The sequence below is a fragment of the Camelus ferus genome, chromosome 12 (assembly GCF_009834535.1).
Source record: "Camelus ferus isolate YT-003-E chromosome 12, BCGSAC_Cfer_1.0, whole genome shotgun sequence".
In the NCBI taxonomy this organism is placed as follows: Eukaryota; Metazoa; Chordata; class Mammalia; order Artiodactyla; family Camelidae; genus Camelus; species Camelus ferus.
Window position 1 is genome coordinate 34,277,260 of NC_045707.1, and position 17,338 is coordinate 34,294,597.

At 39.8% G+C, this 17,338-nt stretch overlaps 1 protein-coding gene and 1 non-coding gene across 2 annotated transcripts in view; one reads left to right on the plus strand and one right to left on the minus strand.

Moving 5' to 3' along the window:
* Window positions 1-17,338, minus strand: part of GRIP1 (glutamate receptor interacting protein 1) — a 614,867-nt gene that overhangs the window by 574,199 nt on the left and 23,330 nt on the right.
* On the plus strand, window positions 3,594-3,665 carry TRNAA-GGC. Its single transcript has one exon. It is a non-coding gene; the product is annotated as a tRNA-Ala (tRNA).

The window sequence follows — 17,338 nt, forward strand, 5'->3', positions numbered from 1 at the left end:
GAAATACTTGAGGAACGAATGTATAAATGGAGAAGACAGAGTTTTCAACCCTAGTACAAGGCTGACATTATACTGCACTTTCTACAATGACATGTGGAAAAAGTTTTGATTTAATAATTAATCTTGCTTTGTTTCACGGTATTTCTCAGACTTGCTTTATTTCACAGTATTTCTCAGAAAATTTCGGCTCCAATGTTGGTGTCATTTTAAGCCTGTGCATAACATTTAATGTCTAAATGTTTAAATATCACAAATGCTAAAGGAATCATCCACTTAAACTGTCAGTAAGTGTTAACCTAAGAGCAGACACTTTTAAAAAGCACATTTAAACCAGTAAGAGTAAATCCAGACTACTGGGTCAAATGTAATTCCGGTTTTTTCCTTTTCTTTTCTTTTATCAACTTTATTAAAGTATAACTGACATACAATAAACTGCATACATTTCAAATACACAAGTCAATAAATTTTCACTTCTGCATACACCCAAGGAACTATCCCCACCGTCGTAAATAATAAATATGTCACCCCCAAAAGTTTCCTCATAACTTTTTTGCTAATCCCCTCCACCCACTGCACCCTGTCATCCTGTCTCTGGGCAAACAACCATCTGCCCGCCTGTTTTCCACATTTTATACAAACGAGACCACACAGCACACACTCTTTTTTGAGGAGCGGGGGTAGTTATTTTCAGGTTCGTCCATGTTGTAGCAAGTACTAGTAGTTCATTCCTTTTTATTGCTGAGTAGGGTTTGTCGGAGGGGTACAGTTTGTTTATCCATTTACCGTTGATAGACCTTTGGGCTGTTTGCCTTTTTGACCGTTACAAATAAAGCTGATACGAATATTCATGTATTTGTGTATCTGAATATACACATGCTTTTATTTCTCTTGCACAAACACCTTGGAGTGAAATGGCTTGATGATTTGGTAGGTAATATTTTAACTTTTTAAGAAATTGCCAAACTATTTTTCACAGTGGTTGTACCATTTTGCATTCCCATCAGCAGTGTAGTAAAGTTCTGGTCCCTCCACTTCCTTGCCAACACATGGTATGGTCCGTCTTTCTCATTTTACACCTATTAGACAGGTGTGCGTGGGTCTCTCACTGTGGGTTTAATTTGCATTTCTCTAATGACTAATTTTGCTGAGCATCTTTTCACGTGCTTAACTGCCATCCATACCTCTTTTTTGCCTAAGTGTCTGTTCAAATCTTTTGCCCATTTGAAAAAATTGGGTTATTTGTTTACTTATAATTGATTTTTAAAAGTTCTTTATATTCTGGATACAAAATCAGATATACACCTTAGAAATACTTTCTCCCAGTCTGTCGCTTGTCTTTTCATTTACTAATAATGTCTTCTGAAGAGCAGAATTTTTTTTTCTTTCTGAAGAAATTCAATTTATCAATTGGTTTGCTTTTAGATTGTGCTTTTGGTGATGTATATAAGAAATGTTTACCTGACCCAAGTCACAAGGGATTTCTCCTATGTTTTCTTACTTAAGTTATTTTTAGGCCTATGATACACTTTGTGTCAATTTTTTATGATATAAGATGTAGATTGAAGCACATATTTCTACATATGGATACCTAATTTTTTCAGCATCATTTGTTGAAGACTATCCTTTCTCCATGGAAGGGCCTTTACATCTTCATCAAAAAGAAGCTGTCCATGTATGTGTGGATCTACTTCTGGATTCTCCATTCTGTTCCACGGATTTATTCACCTATCTTGATACCAATACCACACTACCTTGATTACTACAGCTTTTTAGTAAATGCTGAAATCAGTTATCTAGTCATGTAACTTTGCTCTTTTTTATTTTTCTAGTTGTTTTCAGCAAAGGCCTTTGCATATCCATAGGAATTTTGAAATCAGTTTTTCAATTTCCACAAAAAATGTCTGCTGGAATTTTGACTGAGATTGCATTGACTCTATAGATCAGTCTGGGGAGAAGTTACCTAGGGCAGTGGAATCTGGACCTTCTAGTCCTATGCTGCCCTCTCTCCTCCTCTGTCAGCCTCACACCAGTAGTGCACTAGGGGCCAGAAGGTGAGAGCCTGAGATCAAACCAGAGGGTAAGGTGTCTCTGCCCAGCATGAACCCACAGGGGACCCAAGGCTACCTCCCTCTTTCACTTTGTCTCTGCTTTCTTTTCATTTTCCTTCCTTTATTTTTCCTCTTTTCTCCTTCCTTCTTTCCTTTCATGAGGATACTACAGATTAGCCCCTCACCACACTGCCTTTTCCACTGTTAACCCCAGAACCTTCCAGCCAGGGCTGGAAATCAAAGTTTCCCAGCTCTCAGGCCCCTGAAACAAGCAAAAAGCCCTCTGAAAATGTCCAGATTTGGGGATCTCAGGGTCCTTTCTGAACAAGTGGTTATAAGTCATCAAAAACAATGCTTTCCTCCCATCACACATTTCAGAGAAAGATGAAATACAGACAAAGGATTATAACCACGATGGCCCCAAGGACTGAAGATTCATGTGAACATCCTTCCTGAGGAGGAAACTGTCTCAAAAGAGTTCTGGCTGGGGACGAGCATGGGGAAGAGGAGGAGGAGGAAGGGCAGACCTGCAGCCACAGAAGCTGGGGAAGCAAGACAAAGCTCCGGGGAAGCAAGGGGAGTGCGGTTACACCAGGGCCACGAGAGGGACGGGAAGGAGGGAGGAGACACAGCCCTGGCAGAGGCAGCACCTCCAAAACAAAACCGACGTGGTCACTGTTCCCACAGACCTTTGGCCAGTCACAGACCTATTTGTAAGTCTCCGTTCTCCAGAGTCTCAGTGAAAATTCATTTCCTTTTTATACATCTTCCTGACAAATATACACACAGTGGCCCTGACAAGAAAAATAACTGTCTCATGAGCTCCCATCTCTCAATACCATCCCCACGAATGTTAATGCCATATTTATTACGGCTTAACTAGCACTGTTAAGTGCACACGTGACTTAGAATGATGGAGCGTGTCAACACAAAGAACAGGACCTCGGCCACTGAGTAGGGACCCCCCCACCCCGTGCAAAAGGACAAGAAGGTGCATCATTAGCTAAAGACCCAAGCTAGCAAGTATCACCAGCAGGAAAGAAAAATATATGTATCTGTAAGAAAAGAGCATTTAAAAAAATCTTACCATCATTTAATTTGTATCCTAAGTACAAAGTCTACATCATAAATTGTACAGAGGAAAAGTATTAGGACCCTGATCACCTCACATATGGAATCTTTCAGATCTCTATTATCACCTAGAAACTTTACAAAAGATCAGAAATACAAATGGCTACTCTTCCATATTTAATTTTGCTTAATTCCTCATATAAAGAAAGAAAATGATCCACACACGTGTATTTTAATCAAAAGATCATTACAATAATATGTCTTTCATAATTATTCCTAGTCAGTGGTTCTCCCACCAATAGTATTCAAAAACATATTTCAATTTAAAGAAACTATAACGTTTTTCTCATTGCCATTTTTTTCTTTAATTTAGTCTAGGGGATGCTGCCAAAAGATGTGGTTGAGAACCTGTGCTCATCTCTACTTGTCTATGAGAAAGCATAAAATCTCCTCTGTAAGAATAAGCAAAGGTTGGGTAGTATAGCTTAGCGGTAGAGCATGTGCTTGGCGTGCAAAAGGTCCTGGGTTCAATTCCCAGTGCTTCCGTTAAGGGAAAAATAAACAAATAAATAAGCAAAGAGAACAATCACACAGCCTGTGAAAAAAAATTCTGCAATTCAAAAAACAGAAGACTACTATTAGAAACTAAGAAAATAAGAGATTTCAAATTCCATATCCATTTAATTTACAATTATATTTTTCTTCTAGGCAAGCTTACACTTTAGCCTCCTATTTCCATAGAAATATGAGCTAGAAGAAATAAATGTGCATTACAAAGATAGTCCTAGCACTTTTAAATGTTCATTACTTTTAGTATCACCTCATGGACTTGAATTTCTAAGGCGAGACTAACTCATGTTTATTTCTCCCCAGGGTTTTAACTTGCAATTTCTACACCTGCCACCAGGTGGTATCTTGGGTCATGATGGCACGGGTCAGTCAGCTAGGTTTTTTACACCCCAGGTGTGGATAAATGAAAGAACCCGTAATCCAGGCAATTATGCACATTGTATTAAAATAAATAAATAGATTACAGACATACATTATTAACTAGCTTCTCATTATTGTGTACAGCAGTGCTTTCTCAGCAGTCTAATCTGAATTCTCAAAATATTCTTAACTAGCCAGCGCTGTTCTTTTCCTTTTTTTTTTCTTTTTTAGTTGAAAGAGTGTAAGTGCATAGTCACCATCCTTCAGCAACATGCGTCTCTCTGGTCTTTTTTTCTTTTTACCAATGAGGAAGTTTACTTCCTAGCTGGCTGCTTCACTCTTGCCTGACTCCCTAAACACTATCTCTAGTGCAATTTCATTTTCACTGAATTACTTAGGCTTATTTAATGAAAACCTTAGATGCTTTCTGCCAACTACGCTGTTTGTTCAAAGAACAGGGTCTTTTAAGAAGTTCCTGCTAAAAATACTGAAAAGTATAAAGACGTTTATACTAAAAAACCATCCCTAATCTCACCATCCAAGTATCCCACCACTAAAAGCTACTATGCCCCCCGCCCCAGTTCTCCTGTTCCACATTTTCATCCCTTTTTCCTTTATGTTTGAAGTTCCCTTCCTCAAGTTTGTTTTCTACTTCACTTTCTTGTGATTATTTCTCAGTGTCCGATTGTCTATTGACCCCGTAACATAGGTTTTCTAAATGGAGTTAATAATTGTATATCCTGGCTCAGTGCATGCTTAGCTCCTGAGTTAGGTCCTGAGTTCAATCCCCAGTTCCTCCATTAAAAAAAATAAATTATAAATAAACCTAATTACCCTCCCCTCCAAAAAACTGTATCTCCCTCACAAAGTTGTTGTGAAGATTAAGTGAGTTAAAACACACAGGCCCTTAGGGAAATGCCCAGCCTCTGGGAAGTGCTCCATAAACTTTAGCTCTTACCACCATTTCTGAGGCTGGCTCTCACGTCTTTCAGCCCTGTGTAATCCCTCCTTCTTCTTTCTCTACCTCATGGCCTGCTTAGCCTGCTTCATACCTGCAACATCCCCTCAAGTGTTACTGAAAGCAGAAAAACATATTTTCTAAGATTGTCTCATATCTCATGGTCAATCTATTACAGAGGAAACAATTCCTCTGAAGCCTTAGGAAAATGGTGATCCTTTTCTTTTGAATAACAGAATCACTTAATAGCATCCCTGAGGGAGCCTTATTTTTCTGATAAAATAATCTCCTAATAGGAGTTGAGCTTTTTTCTGGCAGAATTTGTTGTGGATTCCCATCCACATTTTTCTTCAAGATACATCCTTATACAGATTGAAGAGAAAATGGTCCAGAGCAGAAGAGGAAGAGGAAGGAGACTGCTTTATCAGTTAAGGACATCCAGCAGCCCACGGGGACAGTAAAGGAACCAGAATGAACATCTCTGGGTCTCCAGAGTGGATCCTATTCTTTGGAAAATGCTCTGTTTTCCAAAACCTCTGCCTGATGTGGCAGTCACACCAAGAGCTTCTCTGTCACCATGCCTGGTCCTTTGTTTGTGGCAGTTGTCTGTGTAGCTGCTGAAATCCAAATGCGGCCATCCATCCATCCATCCATCCACCCATCCAACCATTCCATACATATTTACTGACTCTCTAACACGTAAAAGGAATGCTAGGGCTACAATGGTGCACAAAGCCAGGTGGAGCTCACAGTCTAACAGGGGAGACAAACACTAAGTAAAGAATCATGAAAACAACTGTACAGTTAGAATTGCTGGCTGCCACGAGAGCACAGATCTCTGATGATTCCTAAGGAAGCAACGAAGAGCCAAGGTCTGAAGGATGATTAGGCATTAATGAGTAATGAGGGGCAAGAAGGAGGTCCAGGTGGTAGCAGCAGTTCAGAGCCCGTGCAAAACCCCAGGGCCAGTGGTGCCCACAAGATCAGTGTGGCTGCAGTGTGGAAGGCAGGGTTGACACCACCTGGAAGGCAAGAGAGGTCCATGTTCTGGATGTCTGCCTTGACCCTAAAAACTGTCGAAACTTGTGGTGGCACTGAAGCAAAGGGATCACATGACAGATCTACCTCTCAAAAGGATCAGAGAGTCTAGTGAGGAGAAGGAATTGGAAGAGGGCAAGATGGATTTGGGGAGACACGCAGAGGCAACTTCAGTCTCAAGACGCTCTCACACGCTAATCAGCCGCCCCTCCACCTGCCCTCACCTCCAAACGCGGCGTCACTCAGCCATCTGCCTATTCTCTGGACCCAGCGACAGGGAATGCCTTTGGGACTCTGGTTCCTCAGATCCACTGAGGAACCACTAACAAAACTTCCCCTCACTTTCTGCCACAAGGGCTGTATCCTTCCTTATTTCTGGTTTCTCTTGCTAATCAGATTCCCTTTCCCCTTTCAGCCATTCCACGAGGACTTTGGGGAGAACTGGGGTCTATGCTCATACCCACCACCAAACCCAGATGTTTCAAATACTGCCTTCTGAAAACTGAACATTCCAATTAAAGAACGGTATTTGAACAGAAGTGCTTTTAAATAGATGGTATTTTTAGTAGTCTCTTCAAGAGCATATTTTGGATCAAACGGATACTTGTAATTATGTCAGCAATTTTCAGTATTCATATAAGGAGAAACTGTTGTGAAAAGACTTCTGGAAAAGGAAACATCACCCACACCCCTATTATCTACTATAATGCAGAACACAGCGTACTGGATAGGCATTTATGCATAATTTTTAAGAACTCACTTTATTCAATAGTTTCCATTTCTTTAATATCTTTGACTAATAAGATTAAATACTGTGACTGCCTCTCCCTTTTTCTCCATACCATGTTTTTAATGTCAATAATTTAAGAAGTAATATTTCCCAAAAGCAGAGACCAAGGAGTACTATGAGTAATCTACGTGGTAGCTGTTTACTGCACTCCTAGTAACATGTACTTTTCACATTTTACATTGCTAATATTTTACAAGTCAACTTTTAAAGTAGTTAGTCCATCCCATTTGTGGAGGACACTGGCTACAGAATTTCTCAAGTTAAAAAAAAAAAAAGAATTTCTCAAGTTTTTGTAATTGTTATTTATCGTAGCACTTAAGACAGCACTGCAGACCTAATCACTGGGAAGCTGATAATGAGATTCATTGGTATTCTCATTTTATAAACATGAAATCTTGGGCTTAAATATTAAATAGGTTTACATAAAACTTAATCAAGGTCAAATAATGAACCTTCGGCAAATTCGGAAGTAAAGCTGATATATTTTGATTATCACACCAAAATTCTGGCAACCGCAGAACACTGCTTTGACTTCTCCATCTATTTTTAACAGAGAAGTTCCACAAAAGCAGTAATTGGCATCTGCCAGTCATGCTGACTGAGACCTTGACTATTTATACTGCAGGCAATTTCTAGCAACCATGTTTCTATTTTGCATTTTTCTGTATTTTTGTCTTTTAAAACATTTAAGTTCTTCAAATGAGAACTGCTTACATGTTTTTATTTACTTATTTCCAATAACAATGATATAGGAAAAGATCGAAATCTTATCCAATCTTACTATAAACTTTCCTTATGACATCAAAAGATTATCACTGCCAAAAGATTATCACAGGGATGTAAACCTTAAGATGAAATATAAATACATCCCCTACCCAGTGTGGACTGAGAAACACCCACCTCTTGGGGTTACCGTAACTCTAGCAATGAGGTACATGTAGAAAAGACCAAGAATAACCCTTTAACACTTTTTTTTTAATATTCAAATGGCAAAAATTTTCCAATTTGTAACTGTATTTTAGAAGTATTACTTTCTCTCTTTAATTCATAAAAATCTGTTCAGCTATTTCTCATATCCCCCTCAGTAATAAATATTAAAATGAATCAGTGAGGCCTCCAGTTTCATCAAACCTTCTGGAAACAGCAGATAAAATTAAAAATTAAAATTACTTCTAACTATGAAAAGGTGATTGGTGCTAAGATGAGGGTTTTTTTAAATATATTTTAACATTCCGCCCCCCATCATTTCCATTTTATTTGTTTTACCAGAAACATTCTTCCCTTAGCCCAAAAGCATAAGAGCATCTAGAATCAGACACAATCCCTTACTTAGGATGTCAACTCTCAAGACTATCAGAGCTTTGGTAGAAAACAGCGATGAAGTTCTAGGATTGAGGGTTCTGATGACTATGAATTTCCTTCTGCCATTTTTTTTTCAAGCAATGGGCTTGTTAGCTCTGTTTTCTTGAGCCCAGAGGTGGACGTGGCAGTAGAGATTACATCTTAGCTGTCTTTGTACACACCTAATTACTCACCCAGTGGTAGATAAAACAAAGAGATACATGCTCAATGAATATCTGTTGAAGGAAAGAATGACCGAAGAGAAAGAAGGTCACAAAATTAGCACGTGTGTGTTCTCACACCAGAGCCCCTGGGACAGGGGACATTCTAGGCCCCCAGAGGTAGTCTGCCCATTTCGTCGTTCCTCGCCATCAGCTTTCCACGCCTTACGAGAGGGCTACCAACTCCTCTGATGGTGAAACCCAACTCCCAGAACTGGTTCCAGCCTCAGCCTCCACATTCTTGTTGGTACTGCTGAACACTGTGCAACACTCCCCATGGAAAGTCCTCTTAACTCCTATGATGCTCAATGACACAAAATACTCTTTCCGTGTCTCTTCCTCATCCTTATTTCCTTCACTGACTTCTCCTCATCTCATCACCTAAAGACAGTCACTCTAAAGGTGTGTCCTGGCCTTCCCACTGGATGGCACCTTCCTCAAGTAACCTTACCCATCCTCAAAACCTCAGTGATCAGTGTACTTGAGATGACCCCCCAAATCCATATTTCTAGTCATTATTACTCTTGGCCTCAGATCTGATTCTCAGGGGCCTCCTCGACCTCTTTTCCATTCAGATACTCACTATTATCTCAAGCTCAACAAGGCAATCCTGAACTACTCATCTTTCCATTCTTGCCAAACAAACCCATCCTCCTGGCCTCTATCCCTACTAATGTCCCCAGAAGCATCTCTGATTCCTTCCTCTCCTTTATCTACCTACCTCCAGTCAACTGCCTCATTCCAGACACTTTGTCTCTAGGTGTCTCTCCCCTCTCTCCTTTTCTTCACCTTACCAATCTGTTATAAAAGACTTCAGTCTTGCTTGTGCTTATTTCTTTCGTTTGGAGTATTCATTTTTCAGTCTCATTTCCAACTGCTTCCCACTGGGATTCTAAGTCAACTTGATTAGTGAATATTCCTGGGACACTCCCCCTGTCTCCCCTGCCCTCTGCATTGGGCCATGCTGTTCCCTCAGTGTGTGTGTGCCTTTCCGTCATTTCCACGCGTTGTTATCCTGCCCACCAGGGGTACATATCAAACAGGACAGTCTCATGAAGCCTTTATCTGATTCCCCCAACCAAAACTGGCATATTTTCCTTTGAAATCCATAGTTCCTGTGGTGATTGTTCTTCCCACATCTCTCACCATGTGTTTCCTTACAAGAAAGACCGTGTACCTCTCATGCCATCCCCTCTCAGCCTGCAGGCTTTTCGAAGGCAGGAATCAAATGCTGTTTATTTCTATTTTCCCTGTAGAAGCTTTGCATACAATCAGATTTCAGTATTTGTACCTGTTTATAAATATATGTGTTTATTCTTCTCTCGTCTTGTTCCAAAAAGGGTTTGTAGTCACTCAATAATATCTGTTGGGATAACTAACAAAACCTATAGCTTTTATGCTTTCACCCCAACCATCTCCAATTCCTTACTCTTCCCTACAATAAGTCATTATTTAATGCTGCTCAATATTTACTCAGTCTAATATTTCAAATCAAATTAACCTATCAGCAGTTTTAGCTCCCAATCTTTTTTCCCTCCTTCCCCTTTCTGAACCATCTATACAAGGAGTTCTCAAACTCAGCACTCCTGACAAGGTGGACCAGACAATAGTTTGTTGTGGGGAGGGAGTAGCTGTCCTACACACACACTGTAGGATGTTCAGCAGCATCTCCAGCCACAACCCACTAGACACAGGAGCATGCCCAGTGTGATAACCAAAAATGTCTCTAGACATTGCTAAATACACCTTGGAGGTTGTGAGGGGTGGTGAGAATGAGGGATTGCTTGTGGCTGAGAATAATCTCTACTAGCACTGTGATAGAGAAATAAAATGAAAGTTACAAATGCAAGCCACACTTACAATTTTAAATATTCCAAAAGCTACATTAAAAAATAAATAGAAACAGAGTTGTTTTGGTATTATATTGTATTTAACCTGACATATCCAAAATATTATCATTACAACATATAACCAATATTTTCAAAAGTATTAATGAAGTATATTGCTGTTCTTTTTTCTTACTGGCCTTTGACCAGCACATATTAGTTAAGGCAGTCACATTCCAATTACTTAATAGCCATTTGCAGCCAGTGGCTGCTGTGCTGGACAGCTCGGGTTTAGACAGTTTTCCCTAGGCTGAGAACTCATTTTTCAAGAAGAATAAAGAAATCTTCTCTTTTCTCGCCTCCTAATTATTCATAGCTAAAATCAAATATAGCAAGGTTCAGGATCAGACATAAAGTTAGAACATATTAAAGGAGATGGATGATAGCACATCTCAGATAGGAAAGTAGATGTGGACAAAGAAAAGGAAAATCAAAAATGTCTGTAAGAAAATGCTGCTCCTCCGCTAGCTCAGTGTATTGATCAGTAGATTGCAAAGAGATGACAGTTTTTATCTGTATTCCACACCCCAAATCCCCAGCCCAGGAATAATATCTCTATTACTATCTAACAATGTCTCTGTACTCTACAGAATGTGCTCTCACAGTGTTCATGAAAACTTGTTCCCTAAGTACTGACCCCTATCAAGTTCCCCCTGGGTCATATGTTACAGAGGTGGAAGAGAAACTTACTCCAAATCTTCTCATTCCAACACCTTTCCTCTACAAATGGAGAAACTAGAGTCTAGACAGGACCTGGAATTGGCCCGAGATCTCAGAGCTCATTAATGGCACTCTAAGCCAGTATCCAAGTCCAGAGTCCTAGTTCCAAGCCCCTCTCCACACTCCTTCTTAGCTGTGCAATTTTCAATGAGTAACTTCACTCCCCTAACTGGACCCTGGGTTTCTTCATATCAACAACAGACGCAATGATATGTCCTTTGTTTTTGTGAGAATTACCTCAAAAATACATATATTTGAAAGTATCAGGCTCAGGGTTCCTGTGTGCTTGTTGAATCTGAAAGGGTAGCACGAAATAGAATCAGAAGGTAAGAAGCACCTGGAGATTTATTTTAATCCATTCTTACCCCTCAGGAGTATTATACCTAATCTAACAAGGCTGATGAAAATATAAATGGTTATGTAGAAGTTTTAAAGAAAAGATTGTAAGACCTCTCTCAACAGTATATTCCAATAAGGAACAACTCTTATAACCCAAACGTTTTCCCAAAGGTTTAAATTTTTCGGTTGATGTTCCAAGAACCAAAAAAAAATGAGCTTAATTATTAGCGTCAATCCACCTGGGCAGACGGAACCTGCCAGAGGTCGCAGGTCAATCCTGATGGAAGAATCCCCTACTCCCTCATGGGGTTAGGGTCACAGCCTGCCTCCTGCACTGAAACTTACCGTGGAAGGAGGATTCACTACTATTTCCTAAATACTCCACTTTCCTGGTTTGGATAATAGGCAGACTTACTGTGCCAGGAAGATAAAACCAATTTTTACCATTTATTTCCTCTCTCAATAGAAGAGCATAAACTCAGTCACTCATGGAAAATAGAGCCTGCCGTTTCCATGAGATAACAGCACGACTGCTTCAAATATCTAAAAAGCATGACTCAGTTATCCCTAGCCTTCTGTCCACAGAAATGTTAAATACTAACTCTCTGGGTTCTACAGAAAAGTAGGACACATTATTAAAGCCTTGTCCCAATATTCTGTTGTATTTTGGTCCAGAACGTAGTCGCAGTCTCCTTTGGGTAAAATGAAAGAAAACTACTTTTTGCCTCCATGCAGTTCCATGAAGCTCCAGTCAGGCAGGCTCTTTTATCTGCAGACATCTCTTTGGATGAGATGCTTCCGGGTGCCGCCTCCCCTGGGCAGGGTGTTTCATGGTGTGGTTTGGAATTCAAGTCCTCGAGTTAGGGAACAAAGTCTGAATCTGCCTGTCCTTCAGGACACAATGGAACAGACAGCTGTTTGCTTAGACATTTGTCTGAGTGGTATTTTATCAGGCTATTAATAGTTTTAATGTTGTAATTAGATGTGCAAATGTACCCTGAGGTAAGTTTGGATGGGAACATCATACAAATCAGAATTGACAATGATGAACACAGCTGCAATGCTGCCAGTGATTAGGCATTTAAATAAGTGCTCATGGTGTATTTGCTGGAAAATGTGATCCTGGGGAGTGGAGACGTTAACAAGGACATAAGGCTGCCAAGGGGACATCAAAAATATCATGCAAACAAGAGAGGGGATAAACTGGATTCCCCTTGGAAACTAGAAGCTATCTTCCCTGATCACCCTACCTTCTCACTTCTCCCTGACATGTTATATATGCAAACAGATTTTTTAACTTGTGTGCATTGTGCTTCCTTTCCCAACAGAACAAAAGTTCCAAGATAGCCAGGATGATGCTACGTCCTCACCACTAGGACACTGCCCAGTTTCTCCACATACTGTTAGGTTTTCCAAAACTATTTCCTAAAGAAGTAAATGGATAAAAATAAATGAATTATAATACACATTGAGAGTGGGTATAAACAAGACTTCTCTTCATCTAAAATTTTCATAAAAATCATTTAACATTTATTTACAGCTGGATGACATCAAGTTCAACCCCCTCTTTCCACCAATGGACTTGAAAGTTTGTGTTGGTTAAGTGACCTGTCCAAAGGCTTATAATTAATTAGCCTGGACACAGACAAAACACTTAGAAGCCAACTTTACACTTCAGTGCACTTTCATGCTTCTACCAGAGTAACCATCACACGAATAGATTCGTGTTCTATTTACCTTATGTTCTACTCAGTGAGACTAGTCGTAATAACAGAGAATGAAGACATCAGCGCTTGGTACCTTCACAGCGCTCTCAGCTGTGGCATCATAATCACATCTCTTTCATAAACAGCTGGCCGCTAAAATTTTCCCTTCGTCTTGAAGCTCCAAATTACTATGCCTTCCAACTCAAAGCTTCCGACCCTTTCTACTTACCACTTCAAGTCCCGAAGCCTCGACTTCTCTTGGCAAAGCTTCCAAGTTGTCTCCGGACCCTCTCTTGCCCCTTTCTCCTTCCAGATGTCACAAAAATGTGAATCCAAAGACATAAATACACTAAATAAATATCACCTCTATTTCTGGAGACAAGAAAATCCCACAGTATTTAACAAGTGTGTAACCCAGGATTGTTTGGGGGATATCAGCACATAGTTAAATACTGTACCAATGTTCTATGAATAAGAATAAAATATTCTAATGCTGATGTTCTACCAACATAATGTAATTGAAATTCAGAAGCCAATTCTTGCAGTGCCTGGAGGGCATTATTTTGAACATCAATTCTCCTATACATTGCTGCAGAAAGAAAGTATGATTATTTAAGCTCTTGGATTCTGAATAAATGGAACTTTATAGCATTGTGACAAAGAGGAATTACAATGTTCTTCCCACGAAGCAAAAGCAGACATAAAGAAAATGAGCTATACTTCAAGAAAAAACAGTTAAATTAGATATTTATCATTTCCTAACATGTAAGAGACTAAATCTAGGTCCTAAACCATTGAAGTATAATTGCATTTAGCATGGGTTATGACCAAAAAAGTTGACTCAACCTTTTGCTCTCAAGCAAATGTTAAGGTTATGAATTTCATTTTGTTTTATGTTTCAGTCTATCAGTGGGACATTAACCTGGACTTCAGCAAGTTTGATCTGATTGCTAAATATTAAGTTATCTACAAATTTATGCAAGTTTTTCTTTAAATAACTTTTCAACAGAGGGGGGCTTGGTATGACTAAAGCTACTTTAAGTGATATACTATCCTAAATATACTGAAATTGACAAAAGTTATTTACCAACTTTAAAAATTCAAGTTGATGACAAACATCAACTCTTCAGTACAATTCACATTGGCCATCTTACATCTGCAGCTATTGTCTGACCACCCAGTACTAACCCAGATAACGAAGGACTAACCAATAACTTTTTAAGAGCTTTCTATATTGTTAATAAAAGAAGAAGGACCACCAAGGAAAGTCACTACAGAAGGCTAACAAAGGAGAAAGGGAAGAAATTGAGCAGAAGCACTGAGAGAAACAGAAATAAGTGACATAAGGAGAGGATCCTGAAGGTCTTCCAGCCCATTCTGGTGACCCGGGCTCCATCCCCACCATCATATTTCATAAGACATCTCTGAATACTTACAATAAATTCTTTCTCTCTTTTAAATTGGATTCCAATAGGTGTCTCTGGCTTGGCATAAACATCTTTAACTACTGAAAGCGTATACTCCATCCTTAAGAGTTTCACAAGGTGCATTAATATAAAAGCAACAGAGAACTCTCACAGTAATTTAGAAACTAAGTGCCCCAGCAGAACTTTTTTTGTTTTCATAATATCTACTAATAGACTTTGAGCTCCTGCACCACAGAGCTTATCCTGAAAAACAATGATGTATACAGTAGTATAAACTGATACAATATGTTTTCTCAACCAAGGCATTTCATATTTAACTTCAAAACACTGGTAGTAAAAGGGAAAGCTGGAGGAGGAAATCTCAGAAATATTACACAGGCATCTGCCTATTCCTTCTTCGCAAAGGCAGATTCTATACAAATCAAAAGGGCATTTTCCCCCGCTCAGAATTAGTTCAACTGCCACAGATGCACGTTTTCCCTTAGATGATCCACCGCTGACTAAGAATATGCTTGGTCAATACTCTAATGTAGCATAATGATGCACTCACTACAAATCCATCCCACACACATAGCCTGAAGTCCTAGGCAGGGCCTTAACAGGCACCATGGCCACGTGACCAAACTCATCCCCAAATCTCTATAAACCCGTAACCAGAAAAAGCCACCAACCACTGACACATACGTCCACTCTTAATGCTTATTCCCAAAACAATCCTAAAATGAAAAATAGAAGTCCTGACAACTTAATGTTACAAGCAACTTCACTGAAAATCAGAAGTTAGACAAGATTTATATTTGGGTCAGGTGGGATGTTTCATTTTTAACTGTTTGGGAATTCCCCAAAGCGCGACTGGTAAACACACCATTTGAATTCAATTACTGCTTAAACATCAGGCTTACTCTCAGATGTTCGAGAAACACGTTTAGATGAAAGGAAATGGGCCCTGGGTCTTTTTTACATGCCACATTCTACCAGACATGGGCACCAAAAAATAAATTCTCAACGGTGGATCTTCCAATTTGAGTATATAAAATGAAAATAAGTTTGTTTCAGACAGCATAAAAGGCAGTCAGGCTAGCTGCACAGTCAGTAGGAATTTGGGCACTAACACTGGAAATGAATTCCGCACAGCTGGGCTCTCTAACTCTATTGAAACTACAGCCAACATGGGTGCTAGTCAAAAGTCAATTAAGGCTGACAGCTCCATTTCCAAAACAGCACTGCAACACTGGTTCTGCACCAACAGGAGGAATTCAAAAGAGTCTCATAGTAATGATGATTGTTTCATAAAGAACCCTAGGAGTGCAAAACATAAAGAAATTTCTTTTTAGATAAATGAAGGCTAAGCACTAAAAGATCTTACCGATTTTGCAAGGGATCCTTCTCGAATGTAATGCACACTTCTAGGCCTCCTTAACTGGAGTACTCAAAACCGGATTTGAATTCCTGGCGACTCATTATGAATGACAATTACTATATTGTGTCAAATGGTCTTTGGTGTGAAAGGATGTTTCAATGTACACATAGTCCCTGGTTGTGGTATATTTTAGGTTTAGGTTTGCTTTTATTAAGTGTTTCTCTGCCATCCAGTTTAGTCAGCCAGCTGTATAATTTCCTACTACTCTCAAGCTGTCTGCCCATTGCAAAGTTCCTCCCCCTCCATCCTTTCTAACTGACAGCATCTCACCCTGCTCTAAACTTAAAAACCAGTGCTTCCAGTAAGAGCAAACAGACTGACTTGAGGCCTGGGTTACAAGGCATGATTTTTATGGCATCCTATGGCGCTTTTTCACATACTTGCTAGTTATTAGCCAGATAAATGCAGGGTAGTTAATTACAGCCCATGTAGATCCTACCCCACACACTGTCCTTTTCCAGCAAGGTGAGGTCCTGTGGCATGTAGCCAGCCCCCACACCAGCAAGGTGAAAGTCTTTGATTCCATGTAACTAGAGAAAGTCTCTGCCTCAACCTCAGACACAAATACACCATTTTTAAACTACACTCCTTTGTCTGGGATCTTTCTCAGCATTGCCCTAGGATCCTTCCCACAAAGACATAAATCCCTATTTTGATCACTATGGTGGAAATGAGTCAGTCTCAGTGAATAAAACAATTTGCTCTCACTGAGAGTTCTCTGGAACTCAACTTAGATGTCCCTTCACAGGACCCCACAGGTCTCAGCCATCTGTCATTTTTGCTTAAAGAGCGAGACAAGAAACATGAATTCCAGTTAACCACTGAGTACCTGTGTGCCCTGGAGCAGAGGACAGTATCCACTCCATCCCTAACATACCCTCAGCTGTCGAGTGGAGCTGTCCGACTGATGGGGTTAACTGAGACTTGAATGAGATAATGTTTGGAAAGAACTGGCACTAAAAACATGTTCAGTGAAGGTTGGTTGCTGTGATGGTTAATTTTATGTGTCAACTTGGCTTGGCCACATTGCCCAGATATTCGGTCAAACACTATGCTGGATGTTTCTATGATTGTGGTTTTTGGCTGAGAAAACATTTAAATTGGTAGACTTTGAGTAAAGCAGCTTCCTCTCCATAATGTGTGTGGGCCTCAGACAACCAGCTGAAGGCCTTAATGAAACAGACCCCCCTGCAGCTCCTCCCTGAGTCTCTAGCCTGTGGGCCTACACCACCAGATTCTGTACCTGCCAAGTCTCCAAAATCATATGACCCAAGTCCTTAAAAATATCAATATCCCATTCTTTATCAGTTTCCCCCCATTCAGTGCCCCCCACCACCTTCATACATATATGGAGAACCCTGACTAACACAGTTACTATCATAATTATTTATAATCATCATCATTATTACACTATTAAAGCAGATACACTGGTTATCCTCTAAT